The following is a 13462-nucleotide window of genomic DNA, read 5'->3' on the forward strand; positions in this document are numbered from 1 at the left end:
AATGAACTTCGAACTGGACTGTAGTTGAACCCTAATCAATCTTATACTGATTCAAGGTACAGTTTCGCTCCTTACGTCTCTGATCCCAGCAGGATACTAGGCACTTGATTCCCTTAGCAGATCTCACCCACAACTAAGAGTTACTACGACCCAAAGTTGAAGACTTGATAAACAAATCTGTCTCACATAGAAAAGTCGATTGGAATAGATAAATCTGTCTCCCACAGAAATACCTATGAGTTATGTTCCGTCTTTTGATAAATCAAGGTGAACGGGAACCAATTGATATACCGGACTTATATTCCCGAAGAACAAACTAGTATTATCAATCACCTCACAATAATCTAAATCGTATGATGGCGAAACTAGATATTTTGGAATCACAAACGATGAGACGGAGGTGTTTGTGATTACTTTTTATCTTGCCTATCAGAGATTAAATCTCTAGTAAATCTTAGGGAAGATAGTACTCAAATGATAGAATCATGCAAGATCAGAACACGCAACTACAAAGAAAATAGTTGGGTCTGGCTTCACAATACCGATGAAGTCTTTCAAGTCGTTAACCTACAGGGTCTCGATAGAAACCTAAGGTTAAAGGAGAATCGACTCTAGTTTATATAACTAGTAACACACATAAGGTGTGGGGATTAGGTTTCCCAGTTGCTAGAGTTCTCCCTTATATAGTTTTCAAATCAGGGTTTGCAATCAAAGTTACCTTGGTAACAAAGCATTCAATAACCGCCGTTAGATGAAAAACCTAATTCAACCAAGCTAATATCTTTCAACCGTTAGATTGAACTTAGCTTGTTACAACAAATCAAAAGTACCCTCATTTAGGTTTATGTAACCGTACCCAAATGTGTACACCATGTTGAATCAATAATAGTTAACCGAAGTTAGACATATGATCACTCTCATATCAACCTTATTCATCTTAACCATAACTAGTTCAAATGAAACTAGTTAAAGAGTCGTTCAATTTCTATATTCTTATAGAAGTATACAAGAACACAATTGAAGAAAAATCGGTTTGATTCACTCGAATTAATTCATGAAAATTATAGCCACGGTTTGCGAAGATTGCATTCCTTATTATATAAATGTTTAAGTTCATGTACAGAACCGATTTTAGAAAGTAACCCACTCAAGTACGTAAACGGGTATGCATACTTAAGTATCCGGACAGAGTTTGGTTACGCCAGTACGCGTACAGGTGCACATACTAATTGACACTTCCAAAGTCCAGCAGAAATTCATGGACGTGAGACTTCCGCTAGTATGCGTACGGGTGCGCATACTTACCCAGACATCCAACAACCGCCAGTACGCGTACGGGTACGCATACTTTAGGGTACCGATTTTGGACTTATACACAAATGTGAGAACACATTATGTTTATGTCCAAACATGGTTACTTGATTCTAAACTCTTTATTTCAATAATTGAAACTTTCTTATAGGATGACAATAGCCGTTTTCACACACTATTAGCATCAAAGAAATTTTCAAGATATTGAAATAATCATTTCGAAACATTCCAAGTCTACACCAAATGATTGTATCACACAAACCATGTAAGATGTTTACTCGGCAATTTTCACATGATCATATTCATACTTTCGTCAAGAATATAAGATGAACTTGGTCTAAGCGAAAGCTTTCCAATACATATTTCGAGAAATATGTAAGCGAGTTAAACTCAACTCGAAATATCAAATGTGTATAATTGAAAACTATATCGTAATACGACTTATGTATCAATATAGGAGATATAGTATAAATAGACTTTCCAAGTGATAGATGAGTTTCAGTATCCACATACCTTTTATTGATGAAGTTCCACAAGCTTCCCTTAGTAGTTCTTCTTCTTCAAATGATGAACGCCGTGAAGTCTAATGCTCAACTGCACAATCTATGTCCTAGTCCGAGACATCTATAAATAGGCTAGAAATCAAAACTTATAGTTTTAATAACTAACATTGACAAACATGCTTGAGATAGCAACGCATGCGAGTTCGATCGAGCAGTGCTCTAACAACTTTGAACATGACTTGCACTTCCAGAAAACGAGCACAACGAAGAAGAGTGTTTTCTTTGTAGAGATGACTCCTTTTTATCGCAACTTTCAAGACAAGATGTTCCGGAACCGTCCGGAATAAATGATTTAATTGTGATCACAGTCTTATTTTTGAACCCTAAACCTTTTGTGTTCCCAAAAGCCTTCTGACCGAATAACATTGCTGAAATCTTGTCGGAGCTTCCTGACAACCTTTGCAGGTCACACTTTCGAGAATTAATCTCGTTTTCTTACAGATATAGGGTTCTGGTGAATTCATTATTAAGACAATCGATCTCAAGAGTTTTCACATGAAGTGATGATTCAAGTTTCTCCAATAAAATCTTCAGTTAAAGATTTTCTTAGTGAATTTCTTCACTTTTATCCAGGAATTCTAAAACCTCAGTGTCAGACTCGCATCCTGAATCATAATTTGAGTTAATGGAAACTTCTGCCGAGAGGGCTGAAAATTCTGAACATGCTTCAGGAGAAAGTATATCATTGACACCCTGCGATATTTCTTCTTGAACTGAATCATCAAAAGCATAATATGTAATCCATGTCCGTGAACCATAGTACGCATACCCGTATGCGTACTTGTTGGTTTGAGAAGCCCGGGAACCTAAGTATACGTACCCGTACGCAAACTGGTGTAAGTTTCAAGTCCGGGAAATTCAGTTGGGTTTGGATGTATGCGTGCCCGTTCGCATACTGGAGAAAACCAAACTTGGTCCGGCTACTTAAGTATGCGTACACGTTTTCATACTTGAGTGGTTAATGCTCTAAAATCGGTTTGTTCATGAACTAATACATTTATATAATAAGGAATGCATTCTTTGCAAACCGTGGCCATATTTTTCATGAATTGATTCGAGTGAATCAAACCGATTTTCTTGTATACTTTTATGAGAATATAGCAATTTAACAACTTTATAACTAATTTCATTTGAGTCATTTGAACTAGTTGTGGTTAAGATGAATAAGGTTGATATGAGAATGTTCATATAGCTAAGCTCGGTTAACTATTGTTGAGCCAACCTAGTGTACACGTTTAGGTACGGTTACTCAAACCTAAATGAAAGTACATTTCATTTGTGTATAACAAGCTAAGTTCAATCTAACGGTTGAAAGATATTAGCTTGAGTATAATCAGGTTTTCATATAACGGTGAATATTAAATGCTTTGTACCAAGGTAACTTAGATTGCAAACACTGATTTGAAAACTATGTAACGGAAAACTCTATCAACTTGGAAACCTAATCCCCACACCTCTTATGTGATATTAGTTGCAACTATAGTCGATTCTCCTTTAACCTAAGGTTTTTCACGAAACCCTGTAGGTTGACGACTTAAAGACTTCATTGGGATTGTGAAGCCAGACCCAACTATTTTCTCTATAGTCGCGTGTTCTGATCTTGATTCTACTATCATGATTGAGTATTATCTTTGCTAAGATTTGCTTGAGATTTATCTCTGATAGGTAAGATTAAAAGTAGTCACAAACATCTTCGTCTCATCGTTTGTGATTCCACAATATCTTGTTTCGCTACCATACGATTAAGATTATTGTGAGGTGATTGATAATACAAGGCTGTTCTTCAGGAATATAAGTCTGGTTTATCAATTGGTTCCTGTGCACCTTGATTTATCAAAAGACTTAACAAAACTCGTAGGTATTTATGCGGGAGACAGATTTATCTATTCCAATGTACTTTTCTGTGTGAGACAGATTTGTTTATCAAGTCTTCGACTTTGGGTCGTAGCAAGTCTTGGTTGTGGGTGAGATCAGCTAAGGGAATCAAGTGCATAGAATCCTGCTGGGGTTCAGAGACTTAAGGAGCGTAACTGTACTTTGATCAATGTGAGATTGATTAGGGCTCAACTAAATTCCAGTATGAAGTTCATTGGTAGTAAGCTAGTGTATGTAGCGGCTTAATACAGTGTGGCGTTCAAATCTGGACTAGGTCCCGGGGTTTTTCTGCATTTGCGGTTTTCCTCGTTAACAAAATACTGGTACCTGTGTTATTTCTTTTCCGCATTGTATTTTGTTATATAATAGAAATATCACAGTTTGTGCGTTAAGATCAATCAATTAGATAATCCAACCTTTGGTTGTTGATATAAATTGATTGACATTTGAACATTGGTCTTTAGTACCGTTCAATCGGGCTCGCAAATTTCTATTTGCTGATTGCAGATTGAATTAAGAAATTAAGATATAAACTCTTTGATATACTTTTCTCTAGATTGAGTCTGACTGTCTAGTTGATTCTCTTGAAAGTATATTGAAGTTTTTCTATTCAGATTTCCGAATGAAATATTGGGTGTGGTTGTTAGACCCCCGCTTTTTCAGAAATCATTAGTTTGTTTGTCTTTATGCTGATTTTTGTGTCTTCTAGAAAAATAATGCTTTTCGCTATAATTGTTGAGAATTGATTCACGCAACTGAACATCATTCAGTGGATTAGGTTCTGAAAAAATTTCTTCTAATTCTTACAGGTAATAAGGCTGTTTGAATCTAGATGTTGATAATTAGTCAAGAGATTCTTTACACTGAAATCACGCAAACTTGTCTTAGATCTAGATGTCTTGAACTCTTCTTCAAGTTGTCTGATTCTAATGTGAGCATCAGATAACTTAGATTCGGATTCAGGAAGTTGGAATTTTAGGACTCTTCTTGAATTTGACAGTCAGAGATACAAGTAGATGCCATCCTATCATTTAGAGCATGATATTCAAGCACTTCTTGATGTAATATTTTCTCATGAGACATGGTTTTTATCAATGATCCTTTGATAGTACCCTTGGCTAGATGACGAAAACTTTTATCTCTTAAAATGTATTTTTCAGAGAGATTAATAAAAAAACCATTCGTGTCCTTTGCTTCTGAATATGAAACGTGCATTGCTGGTGTTTGTTTTCTTATTAGCATTTTATTATTAATATTCCTTTTAGGTTGTTCATAGAATGAACTGATAGCATTGAATTGTTGAACAGTGATGAAAAACTAACTGGCTCATTTTTATGTAATTTATGGACATAGCATATCAAAACCTTGTGATATGTCAAATGAATCAACTTTAGATTTTTCCTAATCACTTTATATTCAAGTCTTATAGGTTGGATCGCACCAAACTCATATTGTTAGATATTTCAGTGTTTCCCTGCTCTGATACCAATTAAGATGCCGAGGGTACCAAGTACACCACAATCTTTTCGATATCAACCTTTAAGTCTGATACCTTGTGTGACTGTCTATAGGAAAATAATTCGAGACAATACAACAACAAGATAATCACTTGATAATAGTTAGGATACAAGACCGATTTAACTATAAGATCAATTTCAAGTGCCTGGTTAACGTACAAGTGTAATTTACTTTCTTATAACTAAGTAATAATTATAATGCTGAAGTGAAGTAAATGACACAACATGATTTTGTTAACGAGGAAACTTTAAATGCAGAAATACCTCGGGTCCTAGTCCAGTTTTGAATACTCTCAGAATTAAGTCGCTATACAAAGACACTACCAACTTCTTATAGTTGAGCCAAGTAAACCACCCCTAGTTTCCTCTGTATCCCTGCGCTTACAACCAATCTGGCCAACACACGTGAATTCTAATATATATTCCACTATCTTAATTTTCTTAAGCCTTTCTGAAGACTTTAAGCACTCAACCATTTTGATCGTCTTTCAAACAGTAACAGACTAATTTATTTGGTAACCACTCTCACACCTCAAGAAATCAATCAGAGATATGTATGTTGAGTGTGACAAAGGCCTTTCTTTTTAAAGTAAATTAAAATCCTTTGTCAGGTTTCAGATCTTCTAAGATCTGGATTAAACAAGTTAACCAGATCGAGTCAAACAGAACTACCAGATTCAGACACTGATGAGTACCACCAAATGATAGGTTGTCTATTTAAATACGACTAGTCAATAATAAGCCTATCAAAAGATAAACTCGATCTAGTTGGATCCCAACCGATCAACTTTGTGCACGAAGCATATCACGGAGATAAATAACAATAAGAAAAATCTTATTATCTTTTGTCAGAGCATTGCTTGGTCGAACTCGCAAGAGTTGCTATCTCAAACTTGTTTATCAAGTTTAGTTGCCAAAACTGTAAGTATTGATTTCTAGTCTACTTATAGCTAAGTCTCGGACTAGGATAGTAAGTGTAGTTGAGCTCTAGACTCCACGACGTTCATCATGCAAAGACGAAGAACTACTCAAGGAACGCCTTGGAACTTCATCGACAAAAAGGTATGTGGAGACTTGAACTTATCTATCACTCAAAAGTCTATCTATTTTATCTCCTATCTTGAGACAAAAGTCGTATTGCTAAATAGACTTCGATTATACACATTTGCTATTTCGAGCCGAGTTTATCTCGCTTATCTATTTCTCGAAATATGTGTTGGTAAGCTTTCGCTTTGGCCAAGTTCATCTTTACTCGTGACGAAAGTCATGTTGGTTATTTCAATAACTTGAAAATCGCTTTGATGAAAAATAGCTTGTGAATAACAACTATATAACATCCTCTAAGAAAGTTTCAATGATTGAAATGATAGTTTAAAACATGTAAGCAACCTTGGATATAAACATAGGGTGTTCTCACATTTGTGTAAAAGTCCAAAACCGGGAACCCAAAGTATGCGTACTGTACTGGCGGTTGTTGGAAATCTGGGTGAGTATGCGTACCCGTACGCGTACTGGCGGAAAGTTCACGCCCTTGAATTTCTGCTGGAGTTTAAAAGTGAAAAACAAACTCAATACGGTTACTTGAGTACGCATACTTAGTTAGGTTACTTTCTAAAATCGGTTTGTTCATGAACTAAAAGATTTATATAATAAGGAATGCAATCTTTGCAAACTGTAGCTATAACGTAGATGAATCGATTCGAGTGAATCAAAATCGATTTTGCTTCGATTGTGTCTTGTATACTTCTATGAGATCTAAGTAATTCAACAACTCTCTAACTAGTTCATTTGAGTCATTTGAACTAGTTATAGTGAAGATGAATATGGTTGATATGAAAGTGCTCATATGGCTAACCATTGGTTAACTATTTGTTGAACCAACTAAGTGTACACGTTTAGGTACGGTTACTCAAACCTAAATGAATTTACATTTCATTTGTGTATAACAAGCTAAGTTCGATCTAACGGTCTAAAGTTATTAGCTTGAATCTAATCAGGTTTTCATCTAACGGTGAATATTGAATGATTTGTTACCAAGGTAACTTAGATTGCAAACCATGATTTGGAGACTATATAAAGGAGAACTCTAGAAACTGGGAAACCTAATCCCCACACCTCCTGTGTGATACTAGTTGTATAAGCTAGAGTCGATTCTCCTTTAACCTTAGGTTTTTCATGAAACCTTGTAGGTTAACGACTCTCTGTAGTTGCACGATATGATCTTGCTGTTTCTATCGTGCTTGAGTGCAATCGTAAGATTGGCTTGAGATTTATATATCCGATATACAAGATAGAAAAGTAGTCACAAACATCTTCGTATCATCGTTTGTGATTCCACAATATCTTGTTCGCTAGTCGATTTAGATTATTGTGAGGTGATTGATATTTCTAGGCTGTTCTTCGGGAATATAAGTCCGGTATATCAATTGGTTCCTGTTCACCTTGATTTATCAAAAAACAGAACAAAACTTGTAGGTATTTCTGCGGGAGACAGATTTATTTATTCCTGTAGACTTTTCTGTGTGAGACAAATTTGTTTATTGAAGTCTTTTGACTTTGGGTCGTAGCAACTCTTAGTTGTGGGTGAGATCAGCTAAGGGAATCAAGTGTGTAGTATCCTGCTGGGATCAGAGACGTAAGGAGCGCAACTGTACCTTAAATCAGTGTGAGATTTATTGGGGTTCAACTACAGTCCAGACCAAAGTTAGTTTGTAGTAGGCTAGTGTCTGTAGCGGCTTAATACAGTGTGGTGTTCAATCTGGACTAAGTCCCGGGGTTTTACTTCATCTGCGGTTTCCTTGTTAATAAAACTTCTGGTGTCTGTGTTATTTCTTTTCCGCATTATATTTTGTTATATAATTGAAATATCACAGGTTGTGCGTTGAATCGTTCAATTGGTAAATCCAACCTTTGCTTGTTGATTGAAATTGATTGATCCTTGAACATTGGTATTTGGTACCATTCAAGTTTTCTCTCTTATATTCAATCAGGCTCGCAAATTATTATTTGTTTGATTGCGGATTGAATTGAGATATTGAGATATAACTCTTTGATATACTTTTCTTAAGATTGACTCTAACTATCTAGTTGATTCTCTTGTAAGTATATTGGAGTTAGTCCATACATATTTCTAAGCGAAATATTGGGTGAGGTTGTTAGACCCCCGCTTTTTCAAATGGTATCAGAGCAGGCAAACACGTTAAGACCTCATAAGTCTGTGTTTGTAGTGATCTGAATATGGACAGAAGTGTTATCTCTAATAACGTACCAGGTCAGAAATTACCAGATATTTTTCAAAGATTGAATTCACCTAAGAGAACTGTCACATCTAAGTCAATATCTAAACATTCTATGAATGTAGAAATTTTTAATTGGGAAACACGCCTAAAAGAAAAGTTAGATGAACTTTATGATGAAGGTGATTCAGATATTGATAGAGATATTGATGAGTAATTCTCAGAGTATGTTAAGGTTTTAGATTCGTTGAAAATAAATATGATTACAACTTCTCATGTCACACCTCTTCTGACTCCTCTCTGTCGAGAAAACAAGAAATTAAAAAGGATTTACAGAGGTCTTTATGGTTGGAATCGCTCTTGCGAATCGATCCTCAAAGATTCCGAGGAAAACCTAAGTAGAAAGTCACTTGAATTTGATAATGTTTATCAAAAATACTTCTTGTTGGAAGAGAAACTTGCAAGAACTGAAGTAAGGATTAACTCCAGCAAGCAAGTTTTGATGACAGAGAAAGCCCCTATCTCGCTCGAGAAAAACGCCTTTAGGCTGATTTAACTGCTGCTCTTAGTAAAATCAAGATGCTGGAAGATGACTTGAAAAAGTTCAATACTAGATCAAGCAAATTAACCACTATGCTAGGAGCAAGTAAAAATCATCGTGATACACGAGGATTGGGAAATAAGGGAATAAATTCTCCAAGTATTAGCAAAGAGGTAAAATTTGTCAAGGCTAGTGATTCTTCTCAAAAAAAGGCTTCCACAGATGGAAAAAGTGAAATACCTTTCCCGAAAGTTAAAGTTCAAAAGACCAATGTATATCAACCTCCAAAGTCAGCACATGCGGATCGAGGTAAGAACATTCCCCATGTTTGCCGCTATTGCAGAAATAAAGGTCACTTGGAAAGGTGATGTCGTTTCCATATAAGGAATGAGAAACTTCATGATGTTCTTGTTTGGCCATCAAAAGAAGTTGTGAAACCAAGGTCATATGTTAAGGCTAATCCCCTTAACACTACAGTTTGTAACTGTCCAACCTTTAGGCAAAGGAATCAATGTTGTGATAAACCTAGATTTGCCTATAAACATGATAAGAAGCCTTTTCACAATCTTAATGATTATCAAAAGGATAACTTTGTAAAGACGAAGACAAGATCCGATGCTCCCAATTGTAGAAAGACTAACTTGCAAAAGAATAGTCAATCCAATTGTCTTCCGAGAATTTCAGAAGAGACTAATGAGAAGAAGGGTCAGGTTGTTTTTAAATACACTCAGAAGTGGATACCAAAGAAAGTTAATGATGCTTTGAGTGTGAAAAGGAACGATCTCCCAGAAAATTCCATGACTATGGAGAAGGCAGTATCCATGATGTTGGAACTTAAAAAGTTCTTTGAAAAGATGGATTTGGATGTGAAAGGTTCTAAAAGCGATATCTTTCATGATAATCCAAAAGTCACTTGTGATGAGCAAGATATTGTTCATCTCAACACAACTTGAGTGTAAGTGCATCCTCACCAAGGAATGCCATGCTATATATACAGTGAGGTAAGCACGAGAATTGGGGCGCACAAATTATGATCGGTAAGGCTGTAGAATTCGATTGGATTATTCTAAAAAGGTATGTCTATAAACTTGAGAAATATTTGTGTTTTTATTTGCTTAGAGTACTTATAATGATCCATGTACCGTGCTTATCATTCATTTCTACCTAAATTGGCATGTGTTCAAGGTTCTTAAATGTTTAGGTATGAAAATAGTAGTTCGGGATATTTGGACTTCGTGGTACACATACCAGGTATGCATACCATCATTGAAAATCAAAATCCAGGGATTTTAGTACGCATACCCGTTTGCGTACTTCTCCAGGTCATGAAAATTCGTTTGCGAACCCGTATGCATACTTGCCCATAGACGTCGATATTCAGTAAACTTGTGTTGGCCGTAACTTCTTCGTCCGAACTCGAAATGACCTTATTATTTTTGCATTATCTTCCTATTCGTATTCTTTTCAAAATAGAGATGAGAATTATTGAAGTTGGATGAGTTAAGATTGGTCTTTATCCCGTCTCTTGTTTTTGAGTGTTTTGTTCCGTTTCGTCGCACTTGTCCCACTTCTCTTGGAATTGGGCACTTGGATTCTTGGAGTACTACTCTTATAAGCTCATTTGTAGCTTTTACAAGAATGTTGTTGGTGAATTACAAAGAAGGATGTTCAAGAATGGGCATTAGTACGCATTGCTATGGGATTCTTGAATGTTTACAATCATCTGATGTGAACTATGGTGCATGGTCGTTAATGAATTTTTATGTTGCTCTTTGTTAAGAAAATCTTTTGATACGCCTTTGGTAGCTATTCTTGGTGTAAATCCATGCGACAAAGGTTGATTCTACCCTGTAAGGACAAATCATCTTGTACGTGCATTTCGAGGTTGCCTTGATTTTGACTAGGAAACTTCTTACGAGAATTTATTCTTGTATTTTAAGAAGGATAACTAGAATTTGGAATGCTGTATTAATTTGTATTGGTTTCATGTATTGCAAATTGTCATGGGATATGTGTGTTTACGTCCGTGAACTTTGATTGTCCCATACATGGTCAAAAGTTAAGTCTTTTATATGTCGGTATGCAAGTATTGATAAAAGATTGAATGAAATTTTGAAAAACAAAAGTTAAGCCTATTATGTCATTATGAAGATAAGATGAACATTTGTTTACAAAGATTAAGTCTATTATATGTCATTGTGCAAATGGTGATGAAAAATAGAATGAATCTTTGTTTATTCCGCAGTATTGATCTTCCCTGATCCATATCTTTATGTAAATACTATGCGGCTCCGTAAGTTTTATTATGTGAGCATTTCCGATTAAATTAATCATGGGTTCTCTTGTGGTTGATTTAATTGAGATTTTTGGATACAAATTCATATTCTTATGTGATTTGTTAATGTCCGAAGTAATCCTTCCTTTCTTGTGAAAGTAAGGTCGCTCTTGTTGTTCTCTCGGGAATGATATTTTATGGGGGAGAGTTCTTAATTGAACTTGTGCTTAATTGCCAAATCTTTCTCGGGAGTGCGGCTGTGGAATATTATAGGGGTTATCTTGTATCTTTATAAACTCCTTGATGAATGCATTTAGTTTCGGCTATATGATTGCATCTAAAAAATTTGATATGTGCTTTCTTTTGGTCATGAAGTATCTCTATGAAAATTTCATTAGGATCCCACTAGTTTTCGTACCTTTGCCAATTTTATTGACAAAAAGGGGGAGAATTAATGTGTAGTTCACACTATAAATACATATGGTTTTCGGATCATTATGTAAGGGGGAGTGGTTCTCATGTGAAATGAATTATTGACTAAGGGGGAGTGATACATATCACCATAGTATTGTTGTCGAAGTTGTGATATAATTGAACTTTGATGTTGTGTAATAATACTATGACACTGTATAACAATGATTGAGAGCTATTGTTTTCTCATTGCTATGGCTACGGAACTTCAAAAACGATGATGCTGAATTGAATACCTTTGGAATCATTGGAGTACTTGGAAGTGACGAAGATTTCGAGTAATGTTGAAGAACCAAGGAGATCAAGCAAGTGGATGAGAAGCTGCAAAGTTTATTTATTTTGTATTCCAATATATATTTATAGTTTTGTCACTAAAATTGACAAAGGGGGAGATTGTTAGAGCACTGCTCGGTCGAACTCGCAAACGTTGCTATCTCAACCTTGTTTGTCAAGTTTAGTTGCCAAAACTATAAATCTTGATTTCTAGTATACTTATAGCTAAGTCTCCGAGTAGGATAGTAAGTGTAGTTGAGTTCTAGACTCCACGACGTTCATCATGCAAAGACGAAGAACTACTCAAGGAACTGGTGGAACTTCATCGACAAAAAGGTATGTGGAGACTTGAACTTATCTATCACTCAAAAGTATATCTATTTTATCTTCTATATTGAGACAAAAGTCGTCTTGCTATATAGACTTCAATTATGCACATTTGCTATTTCGAGCCGAGTTTATCTCTCTTATTTATTTCTCGAAATATGTGTTGGTAAGCTTTCGCTTTGGCCAAGTTCATCTTTACTCGTGAAGAAAGTCATGTTAATTATTTCAATAACTTGAAAATCGCTTTGATGAAAAATAGTTTGTGAATAACAACTATATAACATCCTCTAAGAAAGTTTCAATGATTTAAATGAGAGTTTAGAACATGTAACCATCTTTGGGTATAAACATAGTGTGTTCTCACATTTGTGTAAAAGTCCAAAACCGGGAACCAGAAGTATGCGTACCCGTACGCGTACTGGCGGTTGTTGGAAATCCGGGTGAGTATGCGTACCCGTACGCGTACTGGCGGAAAGTTCTCGTAAGTGATTTCTGCTGGAGTTTGAAAGTGAAAAACAAACTCAATCCGGTTACTTAAGTATGTGTACCTGTTCGCATACTTAGGTAGGTTACTTTCTAAAATCGGTTTGTTCATGAACTAAAACATTTATAGAATAAGGATTGCAATCTTTGCAAACTATGGCTATAATGTTCATGAATCGATTCGAGTGAATCAAAATCAATTTTGCTTCGATTGTGTCTTGTATACTTCTATGAGATCTAAGCAATTGAACAACTCTCTAACTAGTTCATTTGAGTCATCTGAACTAGTTATGGTAAAGATGAATAAGGTTGATATGAAAGTGCTCATATGGATAACCATTGGTTAACTATTGTTGAACCAACTAAGTGTACACATTTAGGTACGGTTACTCAAACCTAAATGAAGTTATATTTTGTTTGTGTATAAAAATCTAAGTTCGATCTAACGGTTGAAAGATATTAGCTTGAATCTAATCAGGTTTTCATCTAACGGTGAATATTGAATGCTTTGTTACCAAGGTAACTTAGATTGCGTACCTGATTTGGACACTATATAAAGGAAAACTCTAGCAACTGGGAAACCTAATCCC

The sequence above is a fragment of the Papaver somniferum genome, chromosome 6, assembly GCF_003573695.1.
Source record: "Papaver somniferum cultivar HN1 chromosome 6, ASM357369v1, whole genome shotgun sequence".
Taxonomy (NCBI): Eukaryota; Viridiplantae; Streptophyta; class Magnoliopsida; order Ranunculales; family Papaveraceae; genus Papaver; species Papaver somniferum.